The 19579-nt window shown below is 43.4% G+C and overlaps 1 long non-coding RNA gene across 3 annotated transcripts in view; it reads right to left on the bottom strand.

Annotated features, from left to right (window-relative positions):
• The window catches only part of LOC140631502 (uncharacterized), a 351199-nt gene extending 337478 nt beyond the window's left edge, over positions 1 to 13721 (bottom strand). For 2 of the 3 annotated variants that reach the window (XR_012029047.1, XR_012029046.1), the window contains exon 1: positions 3943 to 4236. This is a non-coding gene — a long non-coding RNA (uncharacterized lncRNA). Of the gene's footprint in view, positions 1 to 3942; positions 4237 to 13582 lie in introns of those variants that run through there. The other variant, XR_012029049.1, reaches the window with a different exon arrangement.
• Between the last annotated feature and the right edge of the window lie 5858 nt (positions 13722 to 19579).

The following is a 19579-nucleotide window of genomic DNA, read 5'->3' as shown; positions in this document are numbered from 1 at the left end:
ACCCTTTATTAGTTTTGAATTTTCATGATGTATACTATTTTTTTTAAAAAAAAGGAATACCTCTTTCAGTGCTGCTCTTGTTTCACATATGTTTGCTTTGCCCTCCGCAACTGCACATTGAAATCCTGAAAGATGGAGCTGTTCCCCAGAGCACCTAGCAGAGAGCAGATGCTTCATCTATTCCTCTTAGTTTGTAGTCTAATGGTTTCCTGAAAGAACTCAAGCCAGGAAAATAATTCCTTTGAAAAGCAAAATACCTGCCCACACAGAACCCACTTGAAGGCTTTCTAGCCTGGGCGTTTGTGCCTGACCCCTGGTGCAGACGGTTTTCACTCTAACATGAGGCTGGCGATTTTCCCAACATGCCTCACCTCTTCCACACAAGCTTCTGCACGGCTTAGAAACCCAAAGGCGAAGTGGCCAGCGTGACATTTGTAAAGTGCCACCTATATACCGTGCCAGGTAAGCTGTTGAGCACTTTCACCTGGCAACTCATCTGCCTCCTAACGATCCCGGGGGCCAAATGTTCTCACCTTCAATTATAGCTCAGGAAACTGGGACACCGGGGTTGTGACTTGCCTAAGACCACACAGAATTTGAAATTGGGTCTTCTAATGTTCAGCACTCTCTCCCACACAAAGCTGTCAAATAGAAACAATCTACCCTTTCTTCAGAATGACAAGTTGACAGAGTTAGAGGCAGAGTCAAGACCTCCACTTACAAGCTTGGGGCCTGGGGCAAAAACAGGTGGCCTCCCTGGCCTCATTTTCCCATATGCAAAAAAAAAAGAAAAGAAAAGAAAATGCTAACCTGGAAAGATGATTAGAAGCAGAATAAAATGACATAGTAGGAGGCATTAAGCTTTATGTCTGACTCATAGTAGCTCAATAAATGGAAAATGTCCTTTATCTCTTTTTCCTCCTTTCATGCTACTAGAGCTGCCTTCCAAAATCCAATTTAATAGGATGACATTCTCTATTCTAATGTGTTTATTTTGAACCTTCCCAGCGTCATTTCTTGCACTGCAAAATTCAAGATATCAGCAACCCTCTTCATTCTTTAAAAGGTTATTGCAATTCAAACTAGTTCTGGTCAGCTTTCATAAGGATTTTGACAGGGACATTCGTTGATTACTATTCTTCAAAAAAATAACCTGGTTGGCCTAACAAGACATGGCTGACCTGCCCCGGCCAAAGTGGACAAGAAAAAGACAATTAATTGCTCTTGATTATGGTATTGATAGTGATGACAGCAGTAATGAAACAAAAGTTTCTTCCTAGACCTTAATCATTTTAATTTGTCTAAGTAGGAAGTACAATTTTGGCATGAAAACGTTCATGTTATTACCCGTGTCATTATCTCTGTTTACTAAATTCAAATGAACAGAATGTTTCTAGTTGTACTAAAGCTCCAGACATTACTAGAGCAAATGCTTGTCTCTTTTTATCACATTTGCAATGGATGAATTTAATCACAAAATCCTAAATGGGAAAGATTCTAGTAAGGCCACAGAGTTCAGCCATTCCCCTGCCTTCAAGCAAAAGTAAACAGGAATTACCTCAGACACACAGATCGACAAAATCAACAACAAACCTGAATGTGCCCAGTCTTTCCCCCTAGTAGGTCCTCTAGAGGCAGAAAAATCCAAATCTACTTCCTTGATCATCCAGGCCAGAAGCTGTCAAGGCCGACTTCACAAGGACCCAAAGTTTGGGACGCCTGGGTGACTCAGCGCTTGAGCGTCTGCCTTTGGCTCAGGGTGTGATCCCAGGGTCTAGGGATCAAATCCCACATCGGGCTCCCCGCAAGGAGCCTGCTTCTCCCTCTGCCTGTGTCTCTGCCTTTCTCTGTGTCTCTCATGAATAAATAAATAAAATATTTTTTTAAAAAGGGGGGGTACCCAAAGCCCGTGTCATTCCTCAGATATTCTGATTTCACTGGTTGCAGCTGGGGCCCTGCGAACCAGTCCTTTTGTCAGCCTCCTCAAGTGACTGTAATGTGATACTCAGTAAAAAAGCCTCCCTGATATTTTTTAATATCTTTATTAAAGAGATCTGGTTCGCATACCATATAATTCACCCACGTAAAGTGCATGCTTCGATGGTCTTTGGTATACTCAAAGTTGTGAAACTATTACCACAGTCTAATTTTAGAATATGTCCATCACCCCCAAAAGATACCCAAGCCCCTTAGCAGTCCCTCCCCAAGGCATACCCCTAGGCACAGGGAGCAGCTACCCTGTTTTCTGTCCCTATGAATCTAACTATTTTAGGTTCTTCGTATAAATGGGATTATACAATATTTGTTATTTTGTGTCCGCCTTCTTTCACTCAGTATAAATGTTTATGAGGTTTAACCATGTCCCAGCATGGATCAACACTTCATTCCTTTTTATGCCTGGATAACATCCCATTATATGGCTATCCCATATCCCATTTGGTTCACCCATTCATCAGTTGGTAGACATTAGGATCCTTACTACTTTTTACCTATTGTGAATATTCCTGATACTCAAAAGCACTTTTTTTTAAGAGATTCTATTTATTTATTCATGAGAGACAGAGGTGGGGGGGGACGGGGGGGGCGGGGGAGGGCCGAGACACAGGCAGAGAGAGAAGCAGGCTCCATGCAGGGAGCCTGACGTGGGATCCCAGGTCTCCAGGATCAGGCCCTGGGCTGAAGGCGACGCTAAACCGCTGAGCCACCCGGGCTGCCCCAAAAGCACTTTTAAAAGAGCTGCTTTTAAACACACAACAGAAAATAAATAAATAAATAAATAAATAAATAAATAAATAAATAAATAAACAAACAAACAAACAAACAAACAAACACACAACAGCTGGAAAGCACTTCTTGGGAAGAAGACACCAACTCTCACCCTGCGCCTGTAGCTTCCTTTAGCCGCACTTCCATTGAACACAGTCCTTTTTTATAACTGGCTTGTTGGCACTTAAATATCTGATTGCTTTGCTCACCCTTACATTCTTGACACTTCTATCGATGAGCCAATGACATTCCATTTTTAAACCAGGCTGTGGCTCCAGCCAGTCAGCTTATTATTTATTCTGACTCCCAGCAGTATTGTCCCATTCCACACTCTAGCTCAGAACATTTTAACGGTTCCAGGACTGCCAAGTAGCTCACTGCCGCAGCTACAACAGCAGCACCATTGCCTCCAACAGTTCTCTCTTCCTCCCTCTCACCAAAACTTTCTGACAAGCTCTCTTGTTAGTCATTTCATCTCCTTCCGAACTCAAATCCCTGTTGTTGCCCCCAGAAAATTGCATATGAAGCCTCCTCTATAAAAATGAAAGTAGCTATCATATTTGAAGAGTTGCTCTGTTTCAAGCACTGTGCTAAGCACTTTACATAGATTTTTCTCGTATATTTACGACCATCCTGCAAAATAGGCGTTATTTCCTCTATGTTCCACATGAGAAAACTGAAATTTGGAGAGCTTAAGCAGCACATCCAAGAACAGAGAGTGGGTAAGTGTCAGACACAGGACTTCCACCCAGATCAACCTGGCTCTCTGCCTTTATATTACACTCCTTCTTCTGTTTACATAATCATTGAGTTACTCAGTCAATAACTGTGCCACAGTCATGCCAGGAGCCATGCCATGCCTGCAGAATAAAGAATTAGGCAAAACAAAACTCTCCTTCCCTTCGTGGGATGTACCATCTAGTAGGCGAGAGATGATACATGTATTATTGCAGTCAGATCATGACACACTGTGAAAAGCCCCACAGAGGAAGCGCGCCCTGAGCTATGAGCAAGTGCATAACCTGGTTTAGTGGGAGAGGAGGGAGGTGGGTGTTAGGGGGGATGACGTCCCTGCAGAAGTAACAGCTGAACTCTCTGAGAGGCTCTGTCCTGCATGACAGGATTCTAGAAGTCAGGAGCAGTGGGGGAGGAGTATGTTCTGAGGAAGAGGCTTACCTGGCTGAGGTGTGCCTCAGCGACAGTGCTGGCCGGGTTGGAATCCAGTTCACCACCTTGCCCTCCAGACTTTCTTTTGTCCCTACTTGCCTGCCTCCAGGGTGTCGCCTGCATTTGTCCTTATTTCACTTCATGCCACGTGCTTGGCTATTTCTTCAGCTTACCAGAGCAAATCGGAACCATCTTCTCAATGATCCACAGCTGCAGAAAACATTCCCACTGAAACCAACACCCATTCAGGAGGGAGAATGTGGCCCAAATGATTAGGAAACATGTTACACTCTACTTGGCAGGTTTGGTTCCAAAAGACTTAGAGAATATTATTTCCAGGGTTGGGGGGGGGGGGGTGTTAAAAACAAGCCTGCTGTTATGCAGACACCAAATTTCGATGTGCTCTGCAATAGGAGAGCTGCTTTAACATCAAGGGAGAGAACTGGGAGCCTTCCGCTTGATGAGCCTTGGTTTTGCTGCCACCTGCAGGTGTCTTCCCAGAAGTGCACTGCTACTCACCAAGACCTCCCCAAGCAAGAGGGAGAAAGAGGTTTCAATCCACATAGGTACAAATAACTAGGGTGCTGTGGGTCCTGCGCTGAAGGGGTCTCCCCACTGGGAGGTGACCGAGCCCCTGAGCCTGGCGTGTGTTTCTTATAGGAAGCCAGACTCCCTTTTTTAGGGATAGGAACAAGGTGTCGATTGAATGACAAGAGAACCGAATGTGGTGTTTTTTTGCTCATCCTGGAGACCCACTTAAATGTCATCTGAAATGACTGTATCCACCCTACTGTTTGGATCAAAGCACACATCCCTTGGCCTGACCCTGGCTTAAGACTTCTCTGCACCTCCGTCCCAGCCACTCCGAGAATCATAGAATTGTCCCACCCCCTTCTCTCTTGCCCTCCAGCCTTTGTTGGGAACATGGTGCCTATCCTCTTCTCCTCATTCAACTCTTAGCCAACAGGATCTCAATTAAAAGGTTTTATCACCTGGGGGCACCTAGGTGGCTCAGTCCGCTAAGCATCTGCCTTCAGCTCAGGTCATGATCCCGGGGTCCTGAGATGGAGCCCCCATCCAGCTCCCTGCCTGTGTGCTCGCTCTCTCTCTCTCTCTCTCAAATAAATAAAGTCTTTAAAAAAAAAAACTTAAGGTTTTATCCCCTGAAAAATCTCCAGCCCTTCCTGCCCCTCCACATCATTCCTCTCCCACATGCTCCCCTTTCACTGTGTCTCTTAAGACTTACCACTCAAATAAATAAATAAATAAATAAATAAATAAATAAAATTTTAAAAATAAAATTAAAAAAAAAAAAGACTTACCACACTCACTGGAGGAAAAGACAGATACAAAGATCAATAGAACAGAATAGAAACCCAGAAATAGACTCACATGAACATGGCCAGTTGGTTGTTAACAAAAAAGTGAAAGCAATGTAATGAAGAGAGGATAGTCTTTTCAACAAATGGTGTTGAAACAAAGCAAGAATCTACACATTTAACACAACCCCTATAAAACACCAGCAGCATTTTTCACAGAACTAAAACAAACAATCCTAAAATTTGCATGGAACCACAAAAAAATCCTTAATTGCTAAGGCAATCTTGAAAAAGAAAACAAAGCTGGAGGCATCACAATTCCAGACTCCAAGTTCTATTACAAAGCTGTAATGATCAAAATAGTATGATACTGGCACAAAAATAGACACATAAATCAATGAAACAGAATAAAGAACCCAGATATGGACCCTCAATTCTGTGGTCAACTAATCTTCGACAAAGCAGGAAGGAATATCCAATGGAAAAAAAGTCTCTTCAAGAAACGGTGCTGGGAAAACTGGACAGCCACACGCAGAAGAATGAAACTGGACCACTTTCTTACACCATACACAAAAACAAAATCAAAATGGATTAAAGATCTAAATGTAAGACCTGAAACCATAAAATCCTAGAAAAGAGCAGAGACAGAAATGTCCCTGACATGGGCTATAGAAACTTTTTCTGGATAGGTCTTCTGAAGCAAGGAAACAAAAGTAAAAATAAACTACTGGACTACATCAAAATAGAAAGCTTCTGCACAGCAAAGGAAACAAGGCAGCCTACCGAATGGGAGAAGATATTTGCAAATGACATAGCAGAATAAGGGTTGGTATCCAAAAAATATAAAGAACTTCTAAAACTCAACATCCAAAAAACAAATAATCCAATCAAGTAATGGGCAGAAGACATGAACAGACCTTTCTCCAAAGAAAATATACAGATGGCAAACAGACACATGAAAAGATGTGGGGCACTGGGGGGCTCAGTGGTTGAGCATCTGCCCTTGGCTCAGGTCATGATCCCGGGGTCCTGGGATCAAATCCCCACAGGGAGCATTGGGCTCCTCGCAGGGAGCCCGCTTCTCCCTCTGCCAGTCTCTGTCGTTCTGTGTCTCTCATGAATAAATAAATAAAATCTTTTAAAAAAAGAAAAAAGAAAGAAAGAAAAGATGCTCAACATCACTCAGCATCAGGGAAATTCAGACCAAAACTGCAATGAAATATCACCTCACACCTGTCAGAATGGCTAAAATCAAAAACCTAAGAGACAACAGGTATATTGAGGATATGGAGAAAACGGACTCTCATACAGATTGATAGGAATGTAAATGGGTACAGCCACTATAAAACAGTTTGTTTTAATCTCAGTTTTATATTATTTTACTAGTTTCTTATGAAGTCAAATATATACTGACCATACAAACCAGCAATCTCACTCCTAGATAATTACCCAATAATTACCCAAAGGAAATGAAACCTATGTTCACACAAAAACAAATATGAGGGGCACCTGAGTGGCTCAGTCAATTAAGCATCTGCTCAGATCATGATCCTCAGATCCTGGGATTGAGCCCTGCATTGGGCTTCCCGCTCAGTGAGTTTATTTCCCCCTTTCCCTCTGCCCCCCTCCTTGTTCATGCTCTCTCACTCTCAAAAAAAAGATATAAAATCTTTAAAAAAAAAAAAAAAAAGAATAACTGAAATGCAAATAATTGCAAATCTTAAATGCTTTATTTAAAAAATATGAAAATGTTTATAGTGGCTTTATGCATAATCGCCAAAAACTGGAAATAACCAGAGTGCCCCTCAATTTGGGAACGGATAAACACACTGTGGTACATCCATTCACCGAAATATGACGCAGCAGTGAAAAGGAACAAGCAATAGAGGCAATGACATGGACAAACCTCAAATGCATTATGCTGAGTGCAAGAAATCAAGCTCCAAACGTTACATTCCATATGATTCCATTTATATGACACTCTGGAAAAGACAAACTGTAGAATCAGGGAACAGAACAGTGGTTTCCAGGGCCAGGAATGAGAAAGCTTGACCACAAAGAAGTGGGAAGAAATTTGAAGGAGGGAGGGGTAGGGAATGATGTGACTGTGCTGTACCATGATCATGATGGTGGTTAAACACTATGAATTTGCCAAAACTCATCAAAACTAGTGGATTTTATTGTATGTGAATTAAAAAATAAATTTAAAAATTAAAAAAAAATGATCGCCCTCAGGGCAGCCACTGGCGCTATAGAGCACCTTGGCAGGATTAGCAAAAGGGCATCCCTGCTAGTGACAAAGGGCTCTGGAGTACTCACATTTCCTGGCATCCCTCCAGGGGTGGCTAGAAGCTGGAATCTAGCCACACTCACCTCCATTTTCCTCCTTAGGCCACACTTAACACACAAACCACTCAGCCTTTCCCAGTTCCCCAGGTCTGGATTATAATTGGCTATTTATCTGTTTTGCTCCCCATATGGGAGTCCCTTGAAGAGCTATCTAATTTGTCACCAGAGCCCTAGCAAGCTGCTCAGCGGCTGGCACAACAAATGTTTGTTGAATGGGTAATAAATGATCCCTGCCTCCAGGATCCCCTCTCTGAATAGCCCACTCACGGAGCCCTTTCCTCCCTGTGAAGTTCTAGAGGACCTATCTGTGCTTTTCATCTGTCATAACTAACAATAGAAGCAATGACTATTGACATTACCATGGATAGGCAGGTTTCTTCCCGGCCAGCCTGTAGAGCTTTGTGGAGGGAAAATATACACAAATCTGTGCTCTCCCCCGCCTCGAGAGCCCCAAATAATGCATATACACAGAGCTTAATAAATGTTAGTTCATAGGTTGAAGAAACACAAATTTTTCTTAAAAGTATATATGCAGGGAAAAATCAGGCTAACATGTAGAAAAAGACACTTAGATAAAACCATTTAGATAAAAACATTTAGACAATCAACTCATTTTTATGATTGACAAGGTTTTAATTTTCTTTCTTTGCTAACGTGGGTATGTGTTCCTAGTAAAGAATACAAATGAAACAAAGGATTAATGTTAAGTAGCAAAATGCAGTGCTGATAAAATGGATGTTCAAAATGTTTTCCTCTACATTTCCATAAATAAGGCTTCTGTCTTTCTATATTTTTGTTCTATCTCTAGGATATGAAAGAAGGCTGTTGTGTGGAAGCACAGCTCAGGTTCCAATTTGTTTTTAAGGTTATCCATCTCGTAAATGGGAATAAACTATAACACCAGGCTTCTATCTCTCAGTAGGAAGAGCACATGCAAAACATTTCAGGATGCTTGGGGAAAAAAGGGAAAATAGCTATTGACAGCATTTTTAGGATGGATGTTGGTAACACAGCAAGAGCACTCTGAGCACTGGAAGGGGGTGTAAGGCAAATGTGGCTGCAAAGTCAGTCACCTCAGTGACCCCAGGATTGAGCTGTTCCATGCACGACAGCGCCCCCACCCACAATTAAGGTGTCATGAGTATGAATACTAGTATTAATTATATGCAGTTGAATAAGGTACCGATAGAGTTAACAGTAGTCATATAGCTGGGCAAAGGACTACAAGTAAGTGGCCAACCTCGGGATTCCATTCCAGAAGCCCAGGGCCTGCCTCCCAGCCCTCCCACACTTGTCTCTCACCTTCACAGCTCTGGGGTAGAAAGGCTGTCATTCCTTGTGGGGGGGGGGCGGTATTCAAAAACTCCCTTTACATTTCACTTACTTCTCTGCAGCCTGAATCCCTAGACACTCTGGAAAGACATAGGGGAGCCTGTGACTTTAGAGTTCTAGCAAAGATCATGTTCCTGTCCCTACATCTCTGCCTCTGCCTCCAGGTATGGTCACACTAATGGTCAACACTCTGAGAAGAAGCTGCCTAAGAGAGTGGTTAAGAGCAGCCCTGACGTCAGAGAGACCAGGCCTCTGACACTCTCTGTGTGACTTTGGAGAAGTTACTTAACCTCTCTGAGGCTGTGTCCTCATCTGTAGAAGAGGTAATAATACCTCCTGGGGTTGCATGAGAACTAAATGAGACAAGGCACATAAATGGCCCATTACAGGGCCAGACACACAGTAAGCACATAACCAATAAATGACCAATTTTTAACATTATTAATCATTCTAAAGGCAAGCTGGGGAAAGGTAATACAACCTCAGTTCTGTTGTCTGCATTCTCCAAAGCAAAATCTGAATATTCATTCCGGTGACTCCCTTGTAAGAAGTTCACAGCAGGGACATCTGCCTGTAGCCCGACCCCAAGCTCTCCTGGTTCATATGCCTCAGGTCACCTTTCTCTGACACTCACCCCAATAACCAATACTGCCCCCCTGAAAGACACAAGAGGCCAGTAACTGCCCATTCCTTTTCAGGATCGAGTTTGAGCTGCTAACTGCTTTGACCTGGTCATGTTGCTGATTGCTTTCCAAGAAAATCATTGACTCTCACACTAAAAATTCGGAATGCATTTGGCGGTGTCATATACCCACCGTTAACAGCCCACTCCCAAACCAGGGTACAGCTGGCTCCTGGCAGCAATGAGAAGGGAAAGCATCACATCTTTGGCTCCCAAACACATCTTGATTCTTTTTGGAACTCTTCTACCCTCTCCAGGGCCCCATGTCCTGAGCCACTCTCCCTGGACACTGACCCCTGGCCCGCCACGGACCTCCCTTCCCAGAGGCCTGAGGGTATTTTTTAGACATCATCCTTAAGGCAATATAGTGATTAAGAATTCAAGCTTATGTGTTGGCAAATCGAACTCCAATTTAAAAAATATACAAAAAAAGGGGGAGAAGAAGAATTCAAGCTCTAGAATCAAATCCCAGCTGTAACGCTAATCCCTGACTGACTTTGGCCAAGTGTTTCACTTATTTAAATAACAGGGCACAAATAGAACCTACCTGGCAAGGTCAAATGGGATTTCTAAAGCACTCAGCCCATTGACAGCATATGGCAGAGAAGTACAAAACACAAAAACAGAAAGGTTGGCTCAGGCTGGCATTAGCTACCTCGAAGGGAGATGACCGCCATGCCCCTGTTAAGAAGGGTAAGAAGTGTGGGACACCTGGGTGGCTCAGGGGCTGAGCAGCTGCCTTTGGCTCAGGTCATGATCCCGTGGTCCTGGGGTTGAGTCCCCCATGGGGTTCCCCACAGGGAGCCTGCTTCTCCCTCTCCCTCTGCCTCTGCCTCTCTCTGTCTGTCCCTCATAATATATATAATGATATGTATATAATATAAATGAAATATTTTTTTTAAAAAGGAAGTGTGAGGCACGGAGCACCACGCAGAGGGGAGCTGCGGCTCCCCAGGAGCAGGGAAGCTGTCCTAAGAGCTCCTCTCAGGCCACACTCCCTCCCAACACCGCCCCCCTCCAGGCTACTCATAAATACAGCAGCGCCTTCCTCGCTTACATTTCAATATTCCGAACGCTGGACTCTCGCCAGTGTTTCAAAGGCCTTTCAAGAACTAAGAGGCAAGGAAGAGCTTTCTCAGCAGCTTCCAGTCAATTCTGAAGAAATGCCTCTGATTTCTCTCCACCAGAAAGCAATTTTCCCAGGGCCCTAGCACCAGGGAGGGGAGGCTCCTGAGATGGAGACTTACTGCCATCTAGAGGCCCCGGTGCCACAAGGCAAGACCAGGGGGACGGAGAAGATGCCCTGAAAGGAGTTCTCCCTCCCACCTACCCTGGGGTGGGGACGGGTCGCTGGGGGCTGCCGCCTGAGGCCACCCAAGGGTGGAAGGCAGGTTTTTTAGACATCATTTTTTAAAAAATCAAAATTCAGACCCACTCCTTCTGTCCAGTTTTGAAATGCTTCATATTTTTCTTATAAAGTCTTTTTTTTTTTTTCCTTCTTAGTTTCTTGAGATTTGTCCCTATTAGAGATTCTCATGGGTCCTTTCCCAGAGGGGACACCACGTCAGTCTCCCCGGCGCTGGGGATTGTACTAACCTCCGGGTTAGGTGCTCACAGTCACTTGTTCTCCCACGAGCTGGTTAGGATTTGGTGGGAGATGGGGGGGGGGTGACCTGGGAGCCACAGGAGAGTGACGGTGGACACTCCTGTGCCCCTCCAACTCCTCCCCTAACCTGCTGAGATCTGACATCCGCCCCACAGGTTCCCTGAAGCCACCCCTACTGATGTCACCACCCAATGTGGTAACAACTCCCCACCCCCCCCAGGCCTGTCAGCCTCCTCCAGACTTTCCAATGTTCTCATTGCTCCTTCTCACCATCACCCACAGACTCATCCTGCCCCACCTGCATCTGAAGTGTTGGTGCCTCCTCAGACTTCTGTCCCTGGGCTCTTTCTGTCCCACTTTTGAACAGAGGTTGTCAAACTTGATTGAGTACCAGTATCAGCTGGGGAATTGTGGAACCTATCATAGAGATTCTACTTTGAGTATACTTGAGGTTCTTCAAGTTGCTCAGGTGATTCTGATGTGCACCAAAGGTTGAGAACCACAGACCTTTCCTAGGAAATTTTACTCACTGTCATCATTCGTTGCCTCCACAGACAACATACTCTGATGATAACAAATCTTGCTATAACCAGTGTTTCACTGGCTCTGACCCATTTCTGACAATACAGATTCCCATCTCCCAGCAAAGTTGCTGCCAAATACTTCCAGAGTTCTCCAACAGTAACACGTGTGCTCATGGACACATCCGGCCCACAGTCCTGTTTCCCCCTTCACCTGCTCACCCCCCAAGGCTGAGTGTTGCTACATCCACTGGGCACCAGACTCTCCCCTCAGCCAAGGCCAGTGAGAGGCACCCAGATTGACAGTGTTTTGTTGAAGAGTGAACAAAGCTAGCTATCTTAGGGTAGACTCCCCCAAAAGCAGAGCCTGAGGCAAGGACTTGGGAGCAGGTGACTTGTGTGGGACATGCTCCAGCAATCTAGAGTTAAGAGAGTGAGAGAAGAAAGAAGAGGAAGTTTAAGGATGTGTTTATCCATGTCGCCATCGTAGGTAACAGGGTTCAACCAGGGCCCCTAGGAAGTACCCAGGGTGCCTCCAGCACTGTCCACCTCCAGGAAGGATGCTGCGGCATGTATCCATGGCTCCCAGTGCCCACTACGTGAGGAGAGCACTGGTTCCCCAGCATTTCTGGGCTGCAAGCACACACAGGCCAAGAAAAGGACCCAAGGCAGACATCAGAAAATTGATGAGATAACTCTAAGCTCACCAGAACAGTCCACCACAACTACAAATGAAACCAGAAGTGATAGAAAGGTAACATGGATACAATGGCTTCTGCCACAATCTTCCATAGGCTTCCTTCTTAGGTTATACTCTGAGGGAGGAGTTCCAAAGCAATGGCACTTATGCCCCAATGTTGTTTTCAAAGAATCAAGCCTTTTCAGTTTCTCTTTAGAGTTTCCAACACACACCAACCCCTAAATATCCAGTGATTTCAGACACAGACCCAATGTAGAGGACGTCACCCAGTGTAGAGGACATCACCCCACCCCCAACTTGGCAAGTCAAGGCCACATGCACCTGAGCATAGGACCACAGGGACACTTTCGGTGCACTGGAGCATCTGAGGAGCTTCCTGAAGACACGACTGGAGGGAAAGCCTCGTTCTCTCTTACATCGGAATAGAAGTCTACAGAGATTCTCCAGCTGCAGCTCCACATGTGTCCACAAATGCCCAAATGCCTGTATGCTAATGGCTTTGCAAGGCAAGATTTCTGCCCTGAGCTCCATAAACAGAACTACCTGCTGGACTCATCTACTTGGAGTCTACCAAGCAACTCAGACTCAACACAAATAAACCTAAACTTATTATCTGCCCTTCATACCCCACCATGAATCCTCCTTCCATTCCTGGATTCACTTTGCCCATGAATGGCACCTCTGTCTACCTGCTAGACCATAAGAGAAATCTGAGGCCCAGTCCCAGTCTGACCTCTCCTCTTGCCATGTAGGTCCAATTAATCAAATTCCTTTCCATTAACCACGAAATCTGTCTAAAGTGAATTTACCTAAACCTGTTTGCCTAATGATCAATTTCCTAATGATTTTTTTTTTTGCCTAAGATTCTGAATTAGGGATTATAAATTGAGATTTTTATAAACAATTTCCCCAAAGATACCTTGAAAGTAGTTTTATATTTTACATAATCATTTATTAGTTTTGCAGCATTTTACCAGTAGTATGATTATTTTGTACATATTTGAGTACCTTTTTATAATTTAACATACTTTTCTACACTTCTAATATATCTTTTTACACTTCTAGTATTTTCTGAAATAATGCTCTTTCTAGCAGTAAATACCTGTAAGATATACAGAATTTCAAAAAGAATTTACTTACCAAATTCACCATTTGTATTTTTCCTTTCCTCTTTTTGTCTTTTGTTTTTCATGACACAGTTTATGTATGTATTTTCCAAAAAGCATATCTGGTATCCAATGGCATCTGGTCCCAAGAATCAAGGACTAGGAAAAAATGTTTGGAAAGCTATTATCCACACAAGGACTCATACACAAATGTTCATAACAATATTATGCATAATACTCTCTGGCCCCAAACTGTAAATAACCCCAACTGCCACAAATTGGTAAACGGAATACAATTAGCCAAAAATAAGGAAATGGAGTATTAATGTGTGTACCAACATGGATGGGTCTCAAAAACATGGTGAGCAAAAGAAATCAGAACAAAAGTCTACAAACTATACGATCCTTTTTATATGAAATTCTACGACAGAAATGTAGTGACATAACGCAGGTCAATGGTCGCCTGAGGCCAACAGTTGAGAGGACTGACTTCACAAGGGTCACTATTAAGAAATTGAGTTGCAGAAAAATTAGGTTACTTGTACATTTATTTCCACACAACCAGAAGGTGGGCTGGATTCAAATTCTGCTTCTATTTTCCTAAATCACTCTTCATCTCTGATCACTAGTTTCATAAAATCGGTTTCATTTAGGGCCACATCTTCCTAAGATACATTAGTTTTCTTGGAGCTAGACCAGTGTTTCTCAACCTTACTTTGTACTGTTGTCCCCCCCTTCAGAGCCCTTATACATTTTTTTCCTATTTTCCCCCACAATGTTGATTTCTGTTTATGAACTGTAGACCTTGAGAAGGCCACAAACCATTGTAATACCTTTTTGCCCCACCCCAACCAATCTTCATGCCCCTGGCGGCAATAACACTTTACTGGGAAGGTATGAATATGTTGGAGGGAACTTTAGACGCTTTGTCGAAACTGATGTTTCAAATAACTTACTGTTCCTTCTGAAAATGAGAAAATTCCAACTGCCTCACACACATGGTATTAATTTCCTGTGTATATAAGTGGCCAGGCTCTAAAAGAAATTAGAATGGACTGCATTGGACAGAAAGCCTTGTTATGCTTAACACCTGCCACCCACACATGCCTCCATACACACATGTGCACTCACACACATACACACCCTGCTGTTGCCACGATGGACCAAAACTTACACACTGCCCCAGCTGACTGGCTGGGAACACATTCAGCTGGTTGGCTGAGGGAGCCCTGGGGACTAGTCCAAGCATGGCTCAGGTGGTAACAGCCAGCGGGTAAAGGGCAGTGCTTGAAAGGGCCAATCACATACTATCAGAACATCATGGTAATTTCTAAGGATTCAGCTCCACAAGGCCGGATGAGGCTATTCTTCCAGGAACTTCCAGCTCCACAAGGCCGGATGAGGCTATTCTTCCAGGTACCAGTTTTGGTACCTGACCTTCACTGAACAAAGCTGTCTGTGCCTCCAGAGACAGGCCATCTGGAGCTCATAATAGGTGTATAGCTGAGTCTGGTAAGGACAATCAAATAGACAAAGCTCCTTGACAACAGAGCACTTGGCTTTATAGTACCACCTGAAACACATGCGTAGGCCATCCAGTAGCCTTCCAACAAGTGTTCGTGTTAATTGAGGTCCAATTAGTTTTTGCCTTTCAGCTTTAGAAGTGTAGCCAAGAAAACAAACTGACAAGTGGGTCTAACGTGAATGAAAGTAGAACCCGGGCAGCCCTGGTGGTGCAGCGGTTTGGCGCTGCCTTTGGCTCAGGGCATGATCCTGGAGACCTGGGATCGAGTCCCACGTCGGGCTCCCTGCATGGAGCCTGCTTCTCCCTCTGCCTGTGTCTCTGCCTCTCTTTCTCCCTCTGAATAAATAAATAAATCTTTAAAAAAAAAAAAAAGAAAGTAGAACCCTGAAAAAATTTTGATATAGTCTATCCTATTTTTAGCCAATCAAATGGCAAATGCTTATTCAGAGCCCACATCACATAAAGAAATATAAGCTACAGTTCTTGCACTTAAGGGAGCCTTGATCTAGCTACAGAAGTAAGATATATATACAATTAGAGGGGCTGCTTTGGGTTGACTATGATGAAATCAGTGGGCCAGGCACAGATAAGATGATGGTTACAATAATGGCTACTGCTTACTAAGCGTTTTTATGCCCAAAAAAGCATTAATTATTTCACATACATTATCCCACTTAATCTGCACTGCAACACTAAATGATTGGTACTACTATCTCCTTCTTATAAATGAGGAACTCATCTCCTCTCCTCCAAAAAAGTTTCTTCCTTATAGTTCTGAGAATTCTTTGAAGGCATCTTAATTGTGCTCTCTTAACTAGCCCTATTAACTATTTATCAGGTTTACTGGGGATGCCTGTGTGGCTCAGCAGTTAAGCATCTGCCTTTGACTCAGGGCATGATCCTGGAGTCCTGCGATCGAGTCCCATATAGGGCTCCTTGTGTGGAGCCTGCTTCTCCCTCTGCCTATGTCTCTGCCTCTGTCTCTCATGAATAAATAAATAAAATCGTTTTTTAAAAAAAGGAAATTATCAGGTTTACTATTTTTCTCCTTTTCCATTCCAGCTCTTGGGCACTATATCTTGAACTGCAATAGCTACTGCATGGTAACTTTTTGTTGTGCAAACATCCCAGATTTTCATGGTTTAAAGCATCATTAATTTATTACTTCCATTGATTCCATGGGTTGACCAATTGGTTATTCTGCTTCGTGTGGCATCATCTGGAATGTTGAGATGACCTAGTGAGAATGACCTCAGTCGTGGCCAATAACCGGTACTGTCTGTCCACAGGGAGCTTCAGACTTCCTCTCCATATGGATGCTTGGGCTTCTGCATACCATGGGGACCAGATTCTCAGAAGGAGTGTTCCAAGCAGCAAAATTAGCTGTTGCAATCTCCTGAAGCCCCGCCTCTGAAGTCATACAGCATCGTTTCTGCTGTATTACATTGATTAAGGCAAGTCATAGGATCAATACAGACCAAAGCAGATTCAGGGAAAAAGGAAATAAATCCCACCTCTCGGTGGGATGAGTGGCAAAAAACACTTGAGGTTATCTCACTTTTCCTGCAGTCACCAAAACCACCACCACCAAATCTTGTAAAAGGTCACAGAAGTCCCGTGTCATTTGGTCCTAGGCACACAATACCATACGCTGGTGGAGCTAATGTGTGCACTGACACTGCCACCTCCCATTACTGCTGACACCGGCAGTGGAGAATCACTACGAAGTCACAGGCACCATTCCTTATTACCATTAACACTACTGAAATCAGTGCTAGCCAACATCTTGTGTCCTCATTGTCCAAACGAGATTTTAACATAATTACTCTGAGGATTTTATTCATAGCCCCAGTGACAGACATGTCGCAGCTCAGGGACTGTGGGCCAGGGTCAGGGGGTGCTAAGTGGCACAGCTTTGGGCCTGAGGATCTAACATAGTGCTCTACTCAGTGCTCCCCTCTGCTCCTAGGCACTGCCCTGAACCAAGCCTGGTTACCTCATTTCCAACATTTTTGGGATGAGTTCTAAGAATCTCCTGCAGTTGACTCCCAAGGGCCCCCCACCTTGTCTTCTAGAAATGATGGAATTGTAAAACTGTACTTTATCTAAATCCAAGTGAGGCCTCCTGCTACATACAGACGTAGAGGGAGGTCAGTGACTTGAAATTATACTGAAATGCAAATGACAATTTAAAATCCTTCCCTAGGGGAGACTGAGTGGCTCAGTCAGTTAAGCATCTGTCTTCAACTCAGGTCATGATCTCAGGGTCCTTGAATCGAGCCCCATGTCGGGTTCCCTGCTCAGCATGGAGTCTGCTGTCTCTCTGTCCCTCCCCGCTGCTCATGCTCTCTTTCTCTCAAATAAATAAAAATTTTTTAAAAAATAAAATAAAATCCTTCCCTAGAACAATGAATACCAGAGCTTTTTAATTGTCATTTACAAATGGGACCAGAAAAGAAATGCCAAAAGGAGGGCTGCCTGTAAAAGGTAAGCACATGCTCCATGCCAGACCTTGATGTCACTGAATATTTGGAACATGTTACCTAATGTAATCCTTACAACATACCTACAAGGTAGATGACAATGCTCCCATTTTACAGATGAGCTCATTGAGACTTAAGAAGTTACCTCAATTGCCTGAAGTTGCACATAAGCTGCTGGGCTAAGGACTGACCCCCTCTCCAGGCCAGTCTAACTCCCAAAACACAGCCCCTTCCCTGCCGTGCTATCCTGTCTTACTTATCTAGGATGTCCTCAGTATTTTGCATCCCCACCACCTGGCTGCATGACCTTCACCTAGTCCATGCTGACTCACTGCTGATGGTGGAAGACTTTCCACATTACGCCTGAAGCCAGCCTGGATGACAGCTGAACACAGTCTCATCAAGTTCCTCCACAGAAACAGCCAGTGCCAACAGCAAACCTCTCTAGCTTTTAAAAGGCTTTTTTTCATTGAAAAAAATAGAATTTTGCTGGATTTTTTTTTCTTTTTCAGATGGAAACCTTAGTAAGGAAAGCTAAAAAGACATCATGCTAACTGACAAAATTCTGGCTCCCTGTGGGGGTAAACATACACAGCATTCTTAGCTGGGAAGTCACTGTCAATTTACCTCTCCATTTGTCAGCCAAAATAATGAACCCACAGAGTAAAATGGCTTTCTGAAAAAGATTTTCCCCTTGCTCAAATAAATTATCAAAGCCAAGGGCAAAACAACACTTATGTCTGACCCCCACAATGGAACTTGGTTCCCAGCTTACCCTGAACTCATGTTCCACACTGTTTCCAGTACCTAACCGGTCTAAGACTTCCTCACTTTTCTAACAGGCACAGGGAGTAAAGAATTTTCTAGGGAAAAAATTATGTGCCCGCCGAATGACTATAGTTTGGCAAAAAATATTTTTAATTGTTTCCTAATCCTTGAAATGTGAGATATTTGAGTGAGAACCACAATGAAATATGTGTGAGAGAAACACAGTGAATCACATCTTACAGGTAGTAAAAAAAGAACCAGAGAGAAATTGAGTGATTTATGTGCTATTATAGAGAGAGTCTGAAATTTGAACTCAAAGCTGTCAACATCCAGCTTCGTGATTACTTCCTTGAAAATTATGCTTCTCACAAACCAGCATCCTCCCAGGATCCTAAATTCAGTCATGCCAAGCCAAGGAATAGACTGCACCATCTATATCCATTCAGAAGTTTAAACGCCAATGTTTTGCTTGTCAGAATATTAACCCTAACATGATTCATCAACAAATGTCATACCAATTTTGGTCTTGTTTCCAGGTTTAATCCATCAGAACTGTCATCAAAGCATTTTTTTAAAGCATAGTTACTTTAAACACAAGTTGAAGAGAGTTTCACTAACCAATATAAGCTTGTATCTAATATTTTAGCTAATCTTACAGATATAGACCAGAAAAAACATTCAATTCTAAGCAAAGCTGGAATCTAACCTTAATTCCTTTAAGACAAGGATGAATGAATGAAGTGGCTATTTTGCCCGGTTGATCAGCTATTTTGCTTGAAAATTCTATAGGATTAAGTGGTCCTACTAGAAGTCCACAGCAGATGAATGGACTTCCTGAGTACTTTTTAGGTGATCCAGACTCTACTAAAATTTCACCATTATCAGCAAACTGCATGTAATAGAAAACCCATGCAACCACGTGAACATGTAATTTTTTTTTCTCTTTTCCAGCAGTACACCAAATACAGAGAGAAGTGTCTTTATACCTTTGCAGACAGTGTAAAAGCGTCACTCGCAGATGATGGCCAGGCCTCCCTCATGTCCCACTGCCAGTTGAGTACCACGTGGTCACCAAGCAGCTGTTCAAGTGAGGGAACACTCCCTTGTTTCCACTTAAAACACTAGATCAATGTCCTGCCCAAGTTCAGTGCTGAAATAGGTCTAATTGGAAGCAGTGGGAATGTAGCCACTGAAAGGAAAAATAATAATACAGACGATCCCAAATGCCACATAATTCCAAATTCGAATCTCACAT

This window comes from Canis lupus, chromosome 4, assembly GCF_048164855.1.
Source record: "Canis lupus baileyi chromosome 4, mCanLup2.hap1, whole genome shotgun sequence".
NCBI classification, from domain to species: Eukaryota; Metazoa; Chordata; class Mammalia; order Carnivora; family Canidae; genus Canis; species Canis lupus.
This window is presented reverse-complemented; position numbering and strand designations above follow the sequence as displayed.